Source organism: Cervus canadensis, chromosome X (assembly GCF_019320065.1).
Source record: "Cervus canadensis isolate Bull #8, Minnesota chromosome X, ASM1932006v1, whole genome shotgun sequence".
NCBI classification, from domain to species: Eukaryota; Metazoa; Chordata; class Mammalia; order Artiodactyla; family Cervidae; genus Cervus; species Cervus canadensis.
The window spans coordinates 87,104,462-87,120,934 of record NC_057419.1 but is presented as its reverse complement, the minus strand read 5'-3'; positions in this window follow the sequence as shown (position 1 = coordinate 87,120,934).

Below are 16,473 nucleotides of genomic sequence, written 5' to 3'. Positions count from 1 at the left end.
ATTATTGTGATATTGAATGGCTTGCCTTGGGATTGAACCAAGATCATTGTTGGTTTGAGATTGCTTCCAAGTATTGCATTTTGGACTCATTTGTTGACTGTGATGGCTACTACATTTCTTCTAAGGGAATCTTGCCCACTGTGGTGGATAAAATGGTAATCTAAAAGTTAATGTACCCATTCCTGTCCACTTTAGTTCACTGATTCCTAAGATGCTGATATTCACACTTACCATCTCCTGCTTGACCAGATTCTACTTACCTTGATTCATGGACCAAAGATTCTAGATTCTTATGCAATGTTGTTCTTTATAGCATCAGGTTTTACTTTCAACACCAGGCACATCCACAACTGTCACTTCTTCTTTTGCCCTGCCTCTTCATTCTTTCTGGAACTATTTCTCTGTTCTACTCCAGTAGCATATTGGACACCTACCAACCTGGGCAGCTCATCTTCTGGTGTCAATTTTTTTTTTTTTTTTTTTGCCCTTTCATACTGTTCATGGGATTCTCGAGGCAAGAATATTGAACTCGTTTGCCATTCCCTTCTACAGTAAATCATGTTTTGTCCGAACTCTCCACCGTGACCCACGCCTTTTGGGTGGCCCTGCGTGGCATAGCTCATAGTTTTATTGAGTTACACAAAGCTGTTATCCATGTGATCATTTTGGTTATATTTTTGTGATTGTGAATTTTATTGTGGATGCTGTGGTATTGTAGTTCTTGCTTTTTTCTGTCTGCCCTCTTACGGATGAAGATGAAAGGCTTGTGCAACCTTCCTGATGAGAGGGATTGGCTGTAGGGATAAGTGGGTCTTGCTCTGGTGGACAGGGCCATACTTAGTAAATCTTTGATCTGATTTTATGCTGATGGATGGTGCTGTACTCCCTCCTGTTTAGTTGTTTAGCCTATGGCGACCCAGTCCTGGAGTCTGCAGACATAGGACTAAAGGTGATCTGCAAAAGGACTTATGCCAACATGCGCTTCTCAGGACTTCTGCTGCCAGTACCCCTGTCCCCATGCAAACCACGGCTCACCAATGCCTCCTCAGGAGACCCTCAAACACTCACAGGCAGGTCTGGCTCAGTCTCTCGTGGGGTCACTGCTCCTTTCCCCTGGGTTCTGGTGCACGCAAGGCTTTGTTTTGCCCTCCAAGATTCTATGTTTCCCCCAATGTACACACTGCTATATTTAAAATAAATAACCAACTAAGCCCTACTGTATAGCACAGGAACTCTGCTTAATATTCCTTAATAGCCTAAATAGAAAAATCATTTGAAAAGAATGGAAAGAATAAAATAAATAATGGAAATTATTTTAAAAATTGTTGTAAAATTAATTATGCAATAACTTAAATGGGAAAAATTGGTAAAAGAATAGATACATTTATATGTATTACTAAATCACTTTACTGTACACCTGTAATGAAATTCATTTGAATCACACTATTTTTTCTTTTTTATGCAAAATACTATAAAAACCTTCCAAGAAAATATACAACATTTCTAATCAACTATACTCCAATATCAAATAAAAAATTAGAGCATAGACAACCAACAAGGACCTACTGTATAGCACAGGGAATGTTGCTTGATATTCTATAATAACCTAAATGGTAATTTGAAAAAGTATAGCTACATGTATATTATAACTGAATCATATTGCTGTACACTTGCAACTAACACAACATTGTTAATTGACTATGCTGTAATATAAAATAAAATTTTTAAAAATCCATGGAATTTATAGCAGCATTATTTATGATAGCCAAATATGAAAGCAATCCAATTGTTCGCCAAAGGATAAACAGATACATGTATAATGGGATACTCAGCCACATACACAAAAATAAAATTCTGCCACTAGAAGTAACACATGTAGACCTATTGAATATTATGCTTAGGGAAATTAGTTAGAGAAAAACATGCTATATAATATCACGTATATGTTAAATCTAAAAAAAAAAAAACAACAACAACACATGTATTTAGCAAAATAGAAACAGACTTACAGATACAGAAAACAAATTAGTGTTTACCAGCTGGTATAGGCAAAGAGAGAGGGGCAATTTATGGTTATGGGATTAAGAGATGCTAACTACCATGTATAAAACAAATAAGTAACAAGCATATATTGTATAACACGGAATTATATTCATTATCTTATATAACTTCTAAGGGAGTATAATCTGTAAAAATACTGAATCACTGTGCTATACATCTTAAATTAATATAGTATTTAAAATCAACTATAATAAAAGTATTAGGTTAGCCCTAGTTCAGAAAGTGAAATTTGAGTAAGATTGTTAGAGGAGATGAGTTATCAAACTTTGTAGACATAGAAGAGAGGATCATTCCAGCTAGAATACTTAAGGTGCAGCAAAGATAAGGGATCCTGTAGAGTAATTTGTGATAATCATGAAAATATGCTGTTCATCCCTGTGTATGGCTCCAACTATCTACCAAGGTGTTTGTACCAAGTCCATGCTCTCACAGGTGTCAGATCTGCGCCTTGGTCTGATGGTTCTCCTGACTTCTTCAGCTCCTTCCTCTAATAAATCAATTGTACATCTACTCCTATCTTGCCTAATTTTCACTGGACACAAATTAATGCCTAAGATTAATTAGTCTATATGAGAGTGAGTGGGGAAAGGATACTAAGAGAAAGTGGAGGACAGATGACATAGAGTTACATATGGAATGGTAAAGAAAACATTTTTCTGATTGAGATTGGTAACGTTGTACGGCTTTGAATATTTGATTTGTTACACCTTCTGCTTTGTATTTTAATAAGGTCATTCTTGCTGATACATTGGAAACAGAAGTAGAAAACAGAAGAAGTGGAGAAACTTTGTAGAACGCTTTTGCAATAATCAAATGAGAGGTCTTGATGGTTTATGACTTTAAGATATGATGAGAAATGGTCAGATTCATAGATCATGTAAATTTCAATGATGTGGTATGTGATTAAATGAAAGGGTTTGGGAACAGTATTTCAGTTTAAGATATGGTAAACTTGAGATATTTATTGAACATCTAAGTTAAAATGATGAAAAAACAGACATATGTCAGAAGTCCATATACTCGGTCCTGCTTTAAGAACTAAATATGGGTGTAGTCAGCATATAAATGGTAATTAAAACATAAGAATGGAAGAAATAACAAAGGATATGAGGATAAATAGGAAGGAAAAGAAGTCTAAAGGATTAAGAACTAATTTCTGTAGGGATGATAAATAGTTTAGGGAAATATAAGGTTTACACAGCATTTTGGGCCATAGTTTAATGATTTCCAGTTTAAAATGAGACCATTTCAAGAGGCACAGATATTGCACATTTTGTAACTTTGTATGATAAAAGAGGGTAAATAGATTTGTGGTGATCATTTTGCAGTGTATACAAATATCAAATCATTGTGTTATACACACGAAACTCTAACATTATATGTCAATTCAGTTCAGTCGCTTAGTAGTGTCCGACTTTCTGATCCCATGGACTGCAGCATGCCAGGCTTCCCTGTCCACCGCCAACTCCTGGAGCTTGTTCAAACTCATGTCCATCGAGTGGCATTGCTTTTCTTTGGGACTGGAATGAAAACTGACCTTTTCCAGTCCTGTGGCCACTGCTGAGTTTTCCAAACTGGTTGGCATATTGAGTGCAGCACTTTCACAGCATCATCTTTTAGGATTTGAAATAGCTCAGCTGGAATTCCATCACCTCCACTAGCTTTGTTTGTAGTGATGCTTCCAAACGCCCACCCAACTCCACACTCCAGAATATCTTGCTCTAGGTGAGAGGCCTGGGTGAAAGAAGGCTCTAGGCAAAAGAAGAGAAAGGCAAAGGAGAAAAGGAAAGATATACCCATCTGAATGCAGAGTTCCAAAGAATAGCAAAGAGAGATGAGAAAGCCTTCCTAAATGATCAATGCAAAGAAATAGAGGAAAACAATAGAATGGAAAAGACTAGAGATCTCTTCAAGAGAGTTAAAGATACCTAGGGAATATTTCATGCCAAGATTGGCACAATAAAGGACAGAAATGGTATGAACCTAACAGACTCAGGAGACATTAAGAAGAGGTGGCAAGGATACAAAGAAGAACTATACAAAAAGATCTTAATGACTCAGATAAGCAAGATGGTGTGGTCCCTCACCTAGCGACAGACATCCTGGAGTGTGAAGTCAAGTCAACTTTAGAAAGCATCATGAGGAACAAAGCTAGTGGAAGTGAGGCGATTTAAGCTGAGCTATTTCAAATCCTGAAAGTTGATGCTGACTTATTACACTAAGCGTTATATTCTCTAGACTCATTCATGTTGCCACAAATGGAAGAATTTTATTCTTTTTATGGCTGAGTAATATTGCACGATATATATAACATCTCTATCTATTTCTCTGTTAATGGACACTTGGGTTGCTTCCATACCTTGGCTATTGTAAATAGTGCTTCTATGAACATTTAATTGCATGTATCTTTTCAAATTAATGCTTTTGCTTTTCCTGGACATATACTCTTGAGTGGATTTGCTGAATCATAGGGTAGTCTTATTTTTAGTTTTGTGGGAAACCGCCATACTGTTCGCCATAGAGCTGCAGCAATTTACATCTCTATAAAAAATGTAGAAGTATTCACTTTTTTCCCACAACCTTATCAGCACTTGTTATTTGTTGACTTTTTGATGATAGTCATTCTGACAGATGTGAGGTGATATCTCATTGTTATATTAATTTACATTTTTAATAGTGATATTAAGTATCTTTTCATATGCCTGCTAGCCATCTGTTTGTCTCCTTTGGAAAAATATCTCTCTAGGACTTCTGCCCATTTTTTGATTGGGTTGGGTTTTTTTTCTGATATTGAGTTTTATGACTGGTTATTTTGGATGTTAACCAACAAGTGGTAATACCATTTGCAAATAGTTTCTCCCATTTGGTAGGTTGTCTTTTTGTATTGAAAGCAGCTTATTTTGCTGAGAAAAAGTTTCAAAACTTAATTAAGCCCGTTTGTTTATTTTTTTTTCTTTTGCTTTAGGAGACAGATTTGAAAAAAAAGTATTCCTACAATTTATGTCAAAGAGTATCCTTCCTATGTGGAGGCAAATTTTCCCTTTATCTATACTTCAGGACTAAAATAAAGTGGGTTTTTTTTTTTTCACAATCAGTATTCCTCACTATAAAAAATGTCAATATATCTTGATTTCAATATAAAAATCATTATTTGTTTGAAAGAAAAAAGTACTGTTACTTTGTTCTTGTTGTTGTTACATTGTTGCTATATCATGCCCCACTCTTTTTTTACCACTGTGGACTGTACCCCGCCAGGCTCCTCTGTCCATGGGATTTCCCAGGCAAGAATACTGGAGTGGGTTGCCATTTCCTTCTCCAGGGGATCTTCCTGAACCAGGGATTGAACCTGTGTCTCTTGCATTGTCAGGTGTATTCTTTACCACTGAATCACAGGGAACATTATAGCATATTGTATTATATATTGTTTTCCCCCTTTTGTGCAGGTGCTGCTCAAATAGAAACAAATAAAATGTCACTTTAACATATTGCATGCTCAAAATGATAAAATAATATAAAGTTGTAGTTAATTATCTACCTGATACAGGCTTAAGTAAATAGAACTTATAAAGTGAAGGGACAAATGAAACAGATGACTCTCTACAAGTACTGTTTAACTTTGGCTGTCTACAAATACTGCTTAACTTTGCAGCACAATTAATTGTTGATCTTACATATCAATTCAAGGAATAAAAATGCCTTATTTGTATGCCATTAATTGTGGTGCTGGAAAATACTCTTGAGAATCCCTTGGACAATAAGGAGATCAAATCAGTCAATTCAAAGGAAATCAACCCTGACTACTTACTGGAAGGACTGATGTTGAAGCTGAAGCTTCAATACTTTGGCCACCGGATGCGAAGAGACAAGTCATTGGAAAAGACCCTGATGCTGGGAAACATTGAGGGCAGAAGGAAAAGCTGGTGATGGAGGATTAGATGGCTGAATGGCATCACCGATTCATTGGACATGAGTTTGAGCAAACTTTGAGAGATAGTGAAGGACAGGGAAGCCTGGTGTACTGTGGTCCACTAGATCAAAAGGAGTCAGACATGACTTAGTGACTGAACAACAACAACAACAATGTTACTAACAAAGAGTTCAACCTATTCCCCATTGTGTCTCTTTTTAAATGCAAACCTGACCACATATTAAACTTGTTTTAAATCAAATGAAAGCAAAGTTGTTGGAAATAAGGTCCATTTGGGGACATACATGAACATTGTACTATATCTTTACAAGATATAAAAAGGCTCTTTCAGCCCTATCTCCTTTACACTATTCAATTTACATGAACATGAAAATCTTTCTCATAAAATGAAAGTGTTAAATGATCAAAATTCTCAACATTACTTACCAACTCCAAGCTCATTCTGCTTACTACATGATAGGTCAATGAATCTGAGAGGTGAGATGTTGAGGCAAAGAATACAGCTTTATTCAGAAAGCTGGCTGACTCAAAAGATGGCAGACTAATGTCTAAAAGTAACCATCCTTTCGGGGTCTGGATGCCAGTTTCTTATATAGAACCAAAGAGAGAGGCAAAGAGTAGCTAAAGTCAAAAGGCAGAGGGAAAGTAAAGTAAAAAGGGTCTTCAGTCTTGCGAAATATATCTGGGAAGGGCCAGGCTTTGGAAGGGATGAGCTAATCTCTATTTTGTAGCCGTTCACAGGTGGGAGAATGAACTTATTCAATGGAAAAGACCCTGATGCTGGGAAAGATTGAAGGCAGGAGAAGGGGATGACAGAGGATGAGATGATTGGATGGATTAACCGACTCGGTGGACATGAGTTTGAGAAAGCTCCGGGAGTTTGTGATGGACAGGGAAGCCTGGTGTGCTGCAGTCCATGGGGTCACAAAGAGTCAGACACAACTGAGCAACTGAACTGAATTGGAAAATCTGAGTAATATTCCATTTTACACACCATAATTACTGAGAATAATATTCTAAGCCCCTGTACCACAATTACTGAGTCTACATATCGTAAGTAGAGAGTCTCTATGCTGGAACAACAACAAAAATGATCCTGTGTACCATGAGCAATACTTGTAGGAACTGATGCAGCCAAATATATATATATACATTTAAAGACTCATTGATGAAAATTCCATTAGGAAAAAAGTTAAGATACATGGAAAAACTAATTCTTGATCACAGATGAAATTTTCTGGCAAGGTTAGAACTCCATTCTACTATTATAGAAATAGGTAGAATCAGAATGACCTAAGCAAAGTCTGGTTGAAGTGAAACCATGAAAAAAAAAATCATTTTGGATCAAGTAGTACACTAGTGTGGTACAGGATGGGATGTCTTATACAGTTTTTAGGCAGTTTTAAACAGCTCATCAAGTTACCTTAATGTGATAGCTTCAAATCAGAATAAAATGTAAAAAAAAGAAACTTTTCATAATTCTCTGAGACACAGAGGAAGAACATCAATTCTTTAGCCATATTTAATCAAAGCAGCATGCTATAAGCAAATTTACCCTGTGTTTACAACCACTATTTAGAATTTTTATGTCTTTCCCTGTCTTCCATGAGAGATTAAAACTAATTTCCTTCTTTCTGGGAGGTAGTTTCATGGTAAAAACTAACTGGTTCTTCAAAAGATCTCTCACAGATTTTCCATATTATTTCACTTTTCCTCTTCTTCTTCCTAGAGTCCCTCCTTTTTCTCATTCCGTCTCATCTTTCTGTATCTCTGTTTCTCTTCAGTTCAGTTCAGTTTAGTGACTGCAGCACACCAGGCTTCCATGTTCATCACCAACACCCAGAGCTTACTCAAACTCATGTCCATTGAGTCTGTGATGCCATCCAACCATCTCATCCCCTGTTATCCCCTTCTCCTCCCACCTTCAATCTTTCCCAGCAACAGGATATTTTCCAATAAGCAGCAGGTGGCCAAAGTAATTGGAGTTTCAGCTTCAGCATCAGACCTTGCAATGAATATTCAGGACTGATTTCCTTTAGGATGGACTGGTTGGATCTCCTTGCAGTCCAAGGGACTCTCAAGAGTCTTCTCCAACACCACAGTTCAGAAGCATCAGTTCTTCAGTGCTCAGCTTCCTTTATAGTCCAACTCTCACATCCATACATGACTACTGGAAAAACCATAGCTTTGAATAGGCAGACTTTTGTTGGCAAAGTAATGTCTCTGCTATTTAATATGCTGTCTAGATTGGTCATAGGTTTTCTTCCAAGGGGCAAGCATCTTTTAATTTCATGGCTGCAGTCACCATTTGCAGTGGTTTTGGAACCCAAGAAAATAAAGTCTGTCACTGTTCCTATTGTTTCCCCATCTATTTGCCATGAAGTGATGGGACCAGATGCCATGATCTTAGTTTTCTGAATGTTGAGTTTTAAGCCAACTTTTTCACACTCTTCTTTCACTTTCATCAAGAAGCTCTTTAGAACTTCTTTGCTTTCTGCCATAAGGGTGGTGTCATCTGCATATTTGAGGTTATTGATATATCTCCCAGTGATCTTGATTCCAGCTTGTGCTTCATCCAGCCTTCATCCAGACATTCATCCTGGATTCTTAGCATTCATCCATGCTTCATCCAGGCATTTTGCATAATGTACTCTGCATAGAAGTTAAATAAGCAGGGTGACAAGATACAGCCTTGATATATTCCTTTCCCGATTTGGAGCCGGCCTGTTGTTCCATGTCCAGTTCTAACTGTTGATTCTTGACCTGCATACAGATTTCTCAGGAGACAGGTAAGGTGGTCTCTATTCCCAGCTCCTGAAGAATTGTCCAGTTTGTTGTGATTCACACAGTCAAAGGCTTTGGTGTTGTCAATAAAGCAGAAGTATATGTTTTTCTGGAACTCTCTTGCTTTTTCAATGATCCAATGGATGTTGGAAATTTAATCTCTCTTTCTCTTACCTCCTCCCAATCTACTGATTTCTTCTTTAACTATGAGGTGGAGGTGGGTGTTGCAGAAGAAAGATCATAGTTGCTAGATGGAGTTTTCTGGTTAAAGAATAAGATACTTAGTAAACATGCTGCTACATGAAAGTTGCCTCTTTCCTTCATAAGTTTTAAGGACATACTCTGAACACTTTTGTGATTAATTTTCTTTTGCCATTAAATGCATATATGTGCATGTATTTGTACATAACTCATAAAGATTCAAATGCAAGATTATTTCCAATGATCAAACGGAAACAATGTAAAGTAAAAAATACAACTCTTTCATAAACTTAGAAATGGTAGAACACCCACACATGTGCACACACAGACACACATGCATGCATACACACTATCAGAAGTAGTGACTCTGACTTTACTTATATAAAGAAACTAGTTTAACTTATTCCTAGCTTAGAAATAGCAACTATTTTGCAGGTTTCTTAACACTTCATACCCAGAGCCATAGCCCCATCAACTCAATTATGATGTTCTTTCCTGGTGAGGATTGCTATACATTTCTTTTCTGCACAGCACACCAGGCAACCACAATCAGATGATCAGAGTTGGCATGTAAGATGAAGTGTATTTACTATCTTCAGTCTATTGGCTTCAGCCAACCAGTTCAGAATGCAGATATTTTGGCTCGGGTTATTCCTAGTTTTCAATTCAGTCACTGGAGTCACTGTGGTCCAGATGACTTGCAGGTGTTTGCTTTCTAAGCACCATCTGTTTAGATGCCATAGAATGCTAATTTGTGATTGTTGATATATTTTGTTATATTATTAGCAAATCACATGTATGAATAATTTGAATCCCTTATCAATTAAAATAATGAAATGATTTAAGAATTAGGAAAACATAGTTAAAGTAAATGATAGAGAAAATTATCACTTATACAATGCAGGCAAAGAGATAAAGCCGAATCACAATTTTGGACTCCTGTGTGCTCAAAAGGATAAAGCTGAGATGTACTAAAAGAATTATGAGGTTACACAACTGACATAAATCCTTTTAGTTTATTTTTTGTGTGCTCTTTATAAGGTTATGGTAGAGAAGGATCTTCCTGACTCAGAGATCAAACCTGAGTCTCCTTCATTGTAGGCAGATTCTTCACAGTCTGAAACACCAGGGAAGCATATGGTAGAAAAAAGTAAAACTAAATAATCCTGTATACTGGATGAAAGATTAAGGAACAACCTTGAAAACACATATTCTCTCTTCAGTTATTCTAAGATGCATATGTTAATAAAGGTGAGTCCCAATTTTTTCCACATCTTACCTAATTCATGTGTTTAAATATACAATGTAAATGAACATATAAAAACTACAAAATACATTTCAGCCAAAATATCTCCTTAATAATTGAGACACATATCTTCCCTCCTGGATGCACCTACTACTACCCATGAGAAGAACTCATTTTTCCTGACTTACGTAGATATTTTATTGGTCAGTCAGTCATGTCAACCCTTTGCAACCCATGGACTGCAGCACTCCAGGCTTCCCTGTCCTTCACTATCTCCTGGAGTTTGCTCAAACCCATGTCCATTGAGTAGATGATGCCATCCAACCAACTCATCCTCTGTCGCCCCATCTCCTCCTGTCCTCAATCTTTCCCAACATAAGGGACTTTTCCAGTGAATTGGCTCTTTGCATCAGGTGGTCAAAGTGTTGGAGCTTCAGCTTCAGCATCAGTCCTTCCACAGACTCTTCTGAGTTGAATTTCTTTAGTATTGACTGGTTGGATCTCCTTGCCATCCAAGGGACTCTCAAGAGTCTTCTCCAGCACCACAGCTCAAAAGCATTAATTCTCAGCCTACTTTATGGTCTAACTGTAACATTTGTGTATGACCATGGGAAAGACCACAGCTTTGCCTAGTTGGACATTTGTTGGCAGAGTAATGTCTCTGTTTTTTAATATGCTGTCTAGCTTGGTCATAGCTTTTCCTCTAAGGAGCAAATATCTTTTAATTTCATGGCTGTAGTCACTATCCATGACGGAGGAGCCTGGTAGGCTGCAGTCCATGGGGTCGCTGAGAGTCGGACATGACTGAGCGGCTTCACTTTCACTTTTAACTTTCATGCATTGGAGACAGAAATGGCAACCCACTCCAGTGTTCTTGCCTGGAGAATCCCAGGGACAGGGGAGCCTGGTGGGCTGCCATCAATGGGGTCGCACAGAGTCAGACACGTCTGAAGTGACTTAGCAGCAGCAGCAGCAGCAGCAGTCACTATCCACAGTGACTTTGGAGTCCAAGAAAATAAAGTCTCTCACTATTTCCATTGTTTCCCCATCTATTTGCCATGAAGTGATGGGACCAGATGACGTGATCTTCGTTTTTTAAATGTTGAGTTTTAAACCAGTTTGTATCACTCTCCTTTTTCACCTTCATCAAGAGGCTCTTCAGTTCCTCTTTGCTTTCTGCCATAAGGGTGGTGTCATCTGCATATATGAGGTTACTGATATTTCTCCCAGCAACCTTGATTTCAGTTTGTGCTTTATTCAGCCTGGCATTTTGCATGATGTACTCTGGATAGAAGTTAAATAAGCAGGGTGACAAGATACAGCCTTGATGTACTCCTTTCCCAATTTGGAACGAGTTCACAGTTCCATGTCCGGTTCTAGCTGTTGCTTCTTGACCTGCATACAGACTTCTCAGGAGGCCGGTAAGGTGGTCTGGTATTCCCATCTCTTGAAGAATTTTTTCACAATTTGTTGTGGTCCACACATTCAAAGGCTTTAGCATAGTCAATGAAGCAGAAGTAGAGTTTTTTCTGGATTCCTCTTGCTTTTTCTATGATCCAATGGATGTAGGCAATTTGATCTCTGGTTCCTCTGCCTTTTTGAAATCCAGCTTGAACATCTGGTAGTTCTTGGTTCATGTACTGTTGAAGCCTAACTTGGAGGATTTTGAGCATTACTTTACTAGCGTGTGAGATGAAGGCAATTGTGTGGTAGTTTGAACATTATTTGACATTGCCTTTCTTAGGGATTGGAATGAAAACTGATCTTTTCCAGTCTTGTGGCCACTGCTGAATATTCCAAATTTTCTGGCATATTGAGTGCAGCACTTTCACAGCATCATCTTTTAGGATTTGAAATAGCTCAGCTGGAATTCCATCATCACCACTAGCTTTGTTGGTAGTAATGCTTCCTAAGGTCCACTTGACTTCACACTCCAGGATATGCCCTCAGCCTCAAATATTCAAGAACGTATTTCAAGGACTATTGCTAACATACTTAATGGATCTGGACAGAAAGTCACTCTTACTTAGTCAACACATTCAAGATTACTGGAATAATGTTTTTGTTTGCTAGTCCACAGCTTCTGAGTACTTTGGAAGAAAGACATTTATATTGGCTTTATTTCAGTAAAAAGTGAGATGCAAATGTAAACATAGATCATTAGTGACAACGAGAGTGGGAATTTTCAGAGGTAGCTGATAACTGAGAAACATACTATCATCCCAAGTGTAAGAAAAATAAAAAGAGTTCTTTATGAAAAAGTGTAAAATAGTTCCATTAATTTTAATGAGATTTAAGTAGGAAGGAGAGATCAGAGTTTTAATTATTCTCTTATCTATTGACTAAGATTATAGTTAAAATATCTAATATGTAACCCACACTGCAATTTAAATGCATGATATTTTCAGCAAAAAAGTTTAATTTTTAAGAAATGAAAATATGTATATCTTTTATATATATATATAACATATGTATATATTTTTAAGAAATGGAAGAAAGATATATCTTTTGAAAAGAAATGAATGATATTATCAACAGAATTTTATGTAACAAGTGTAAAAGAAACTTTGAATCATGTATTTGTTTTACATACAAGAATGGTTATTTATAATACTTATCATATTATAGATATGTGTATTTTTAAAGGGAGAGAGTGAGAAAGGTACAGTAAGAGATAACTTCATTCTTATGTAGGCACATAAAAATGTGCCTTTCTTTCCCTATTGATTGTGAAATAGTAAAGAATTTTGAGGAACACATGGAAGTGAGAAATAGCTTGCTTCAGTATAACAAATTTACAGATGTGAAAGGAAATATAAATTTATCAATAAGTAGAAATATTTTGAGTAATTGTATGAAAATATATTTCTATTCACTTGGTTTTCTCTCCCACATTACACCAACAGACAGGCCCTTAATTTATTTCTTCTCAGAACTTATCAAAGAGGTAAGTAGACTATCCATTAGCTTTGATATCATATTTTATCAATTCCATGGGACATCCAAGACCTTATCTTCACAATATTGGTTAAAGTACAGCAGCAGTAAATGTCATGTCTGTCATCCTGAGCTGTACTGAGCCAATCCATGTTAGATTTACTCTTGAGTAAATGTCAGTGCCATTGTGAGTGCCTAGAAAATGTAAATTTTTTTCTACTGACAAGTGCTTGAAAATAAATTGTCTGGCTAGTACAGTAGCAGCAAGCTAATGACTAGGACTTGCTTCTTGTAAAGATATGAAGACTGTCATGTAGTTCATTTGATTTGTCAGGAAGGATCACAATACTACTTCTATATGCATATTTTATGTAGGAGAATTAGGATGGCACTTCAGTTTAAGAATTTCATGAAAAAAAAAAAAACATTTTTAGTCTGGTGCCCTTCTTTGTGATTTGATAAATAATTTCACCTAATGTTAGTTATTTTTTTTTCTGCTGTTGTAATAAAAAGACAGGCTGCCCTTTACATTCTTGATAGACTTTCATGAATAGAGGATAAGAAAGTAAGTCACCAATTCAATATTGCCCATCACACCACTCTTCCCACAATGACTATTGCTCTTTTTAAGTATTGCTTTCATTCTTTGAAACAGTCTCCATAGGCTACTTTAAGTATCACTTCTCTCATACAGAAGAAGACAAGAGATTAGGTGAGGTGTTCTATAATGAGAGGATACAGGGAATTGAAGGAAGGCCTCTGCTCTTCTTATTAAGAAACCACATATCCAGTATAATTTGACCTAGAAAGAGAAAATTTATTGCATATAAAATATTAAATAGAATAATGAAAATTTCCTCTTTCTCTCCCCCCAGAAATATTAATAATTTTACACATTGCCTGACATCTATAGTATAATAAATAAGAGTGTGGGCTTTGGAAACAGTCAAGTTTGGCTCCATCAGTTTATAGCCATGCAACTTTGAGTGTATTATATAATCTCTTTGAGTCTCATTTTTCTGATCTGTAAAACAAGGAAAATTATAGTTTACCTAAAACAATGTATTTTGAAGTATAAATGAGAGAATTTCTATAAATCACTGAATGCAAACTGTGACACATATAACTAACCCAAATAATGCCAGTTTGTAGAGATATTAATAAATATTTCCTCTCTTACCCACTAAATTCCGATACCATTTGAAAGACACAGGAGTCAGACAGAGGTTAAAATATTATCATGTTAATGAGTAAATAAGACAATGTGGTTTTGGATTTACAGCCAAACTGTTTTTCTAGTATTCTCCTCTCTACCCTTCATCCTTCATTCATCAGAGACAGGAAATTCTGAACTTCAAGATAAAGTTTACCTTACTGAGCTTACAATACTGTAAAGACTGCACCAGAGTGTACCTTGTCTGCAACCTGGCACATAAGAAGGAGAAGAGGACTGACCTTAATTCCTTTCTCCAAAGGAAATAATCATGTAAATCATTCATTTGTGTCTGTCCTCTTTCTAAGTGAGTGATGCATGGACATAGAGGCCAGTGGAATTATTTCAAACAAAATGCCTCTTTATGGAAATAAAAGGTCAAGGGAGAGGAGGTTGCTGACCACTGAGAACCATCACAATGTTCATAATCATGTATTCTCTATCTTGGTGATCTGAAAAACACAAAGGACCCAAATATAGAAAAGACACCCAATGTATTCAGATACTTACTTAGAGAAATTTCTAGAACTTAGTATGTTCTAATCATGATTACACACTTGATCTTAGCCAAAAGGCTGAGAAGCCTGAAGGCCAATGAAACTATGAGCCATGCTGTGTAGGGCAACCCAAGGTGGATGGGTAATGGTGGAGAGTTCTGACAAAATGTGGTCCACTGGAGAAGGGAATGGCAAACAACTTCAGTATTCCTGCCTTGAGAACCCCATGAACAGTATGGAAAGGCAAAAATATATGACACTGAAAGATGAACTCCCCAGGTTGGTAGGTGCCCAATCTGCTACTGGGTATCAGTAAAGAAATAACTCCAGAAAGAATGAAGAGATGGAGACAAAGCAAAAACAACACCCAGATGTGGACGTGACTGGTGATGGAAGCAAGGTCCAATGCTGTAAAGAGCAATATTGCATGGGAACCTGGTCCATGAATCAAGGCAAATTGGAAGTGATCAAACAGGAGATGGCAAGAGTGAACGTCGACAGTTTAAGAATCAGCAAACTAAAATAGGCTGGAATGGGTGAATTTAACTCAGATGACCATTATATCTACTACTGTGGGCAAGAATCCCTTAGAAGAAATGGAGTAGCCATCATAGTCAACAAAAGAGTCTGAAATGAAGTACTTGGATGCAGTATAAAAACAACAGAATGATCTCTATTCGTTTCCAGGGCAAACCATTCAATATCACGGTAATCCAAGTCTATGCCCCGACCAGGAACCCTGAAGAAGCTTAAGTTGAACAGTTCTATAAAGACCTACAAGACCTTCTAGAATTAACACCCCAAAAAGATGTTCTTAATTATAGGGGACTGGAATGCAAAAGCAGGAAGTGAAGAAACACCTGGATTAACAGGCAAATTTGGTCTTGGAGAACAGAATGAAGCAGGGCAAAGGCTAATAGAGATCTGCCAAAAGAATGCACAGGTCATAGCAAACACCCTTTTCCAACAACACAAGAGAAGACTCTACACATGGACATCACCAGATGGTCAACACCTAAATCAGATTGATTATATGCCGGGGTCCAGCCTCGGCAGGATCCAGGGGGTACCCTCAGGATGAACGGCGTTGGCGAGAGAGAGAGAAGACACGTGAGACCAGCCTTGATAGGGCCAAGTCTGCGAGGGAGAGAGAGAGAGAGAGAGAGAGAGAGAGAGAGAGTGACCAGACGGGGGGGTGCAGCTGGCAGAGTCTGGCAATGCTTTATTTTTTACCATGGCTTTTATACCCTAAATTAGTACATTTCTAAGGGGAAGATAGTTTAACATTACGTCAGCTTGTCCTTCACGAAACCAGGGTGTTTTCTGCATACTTCTTGTTTATGAGGGTCTTGTACATTATCTTCTGGCCTTGGGGCCTATTAACATTTTATGCAAGTCAGGTGAATGTAAACCTATTTTCTGTTTCTATGGTCACCTTAACAGAAGAGTTACAGTCTCATAGGGCAACAGGACAGCATGTCACAACATAATAAAAATATGACCCTGTTAATACCAACATCAATTCTTCTGCAAAAGTTGTCAGTTAAATTTATCTAAAAGTTTTACCCCATACAGACTCTGTGGCTCTAATAAGGTGGCCTCTGCC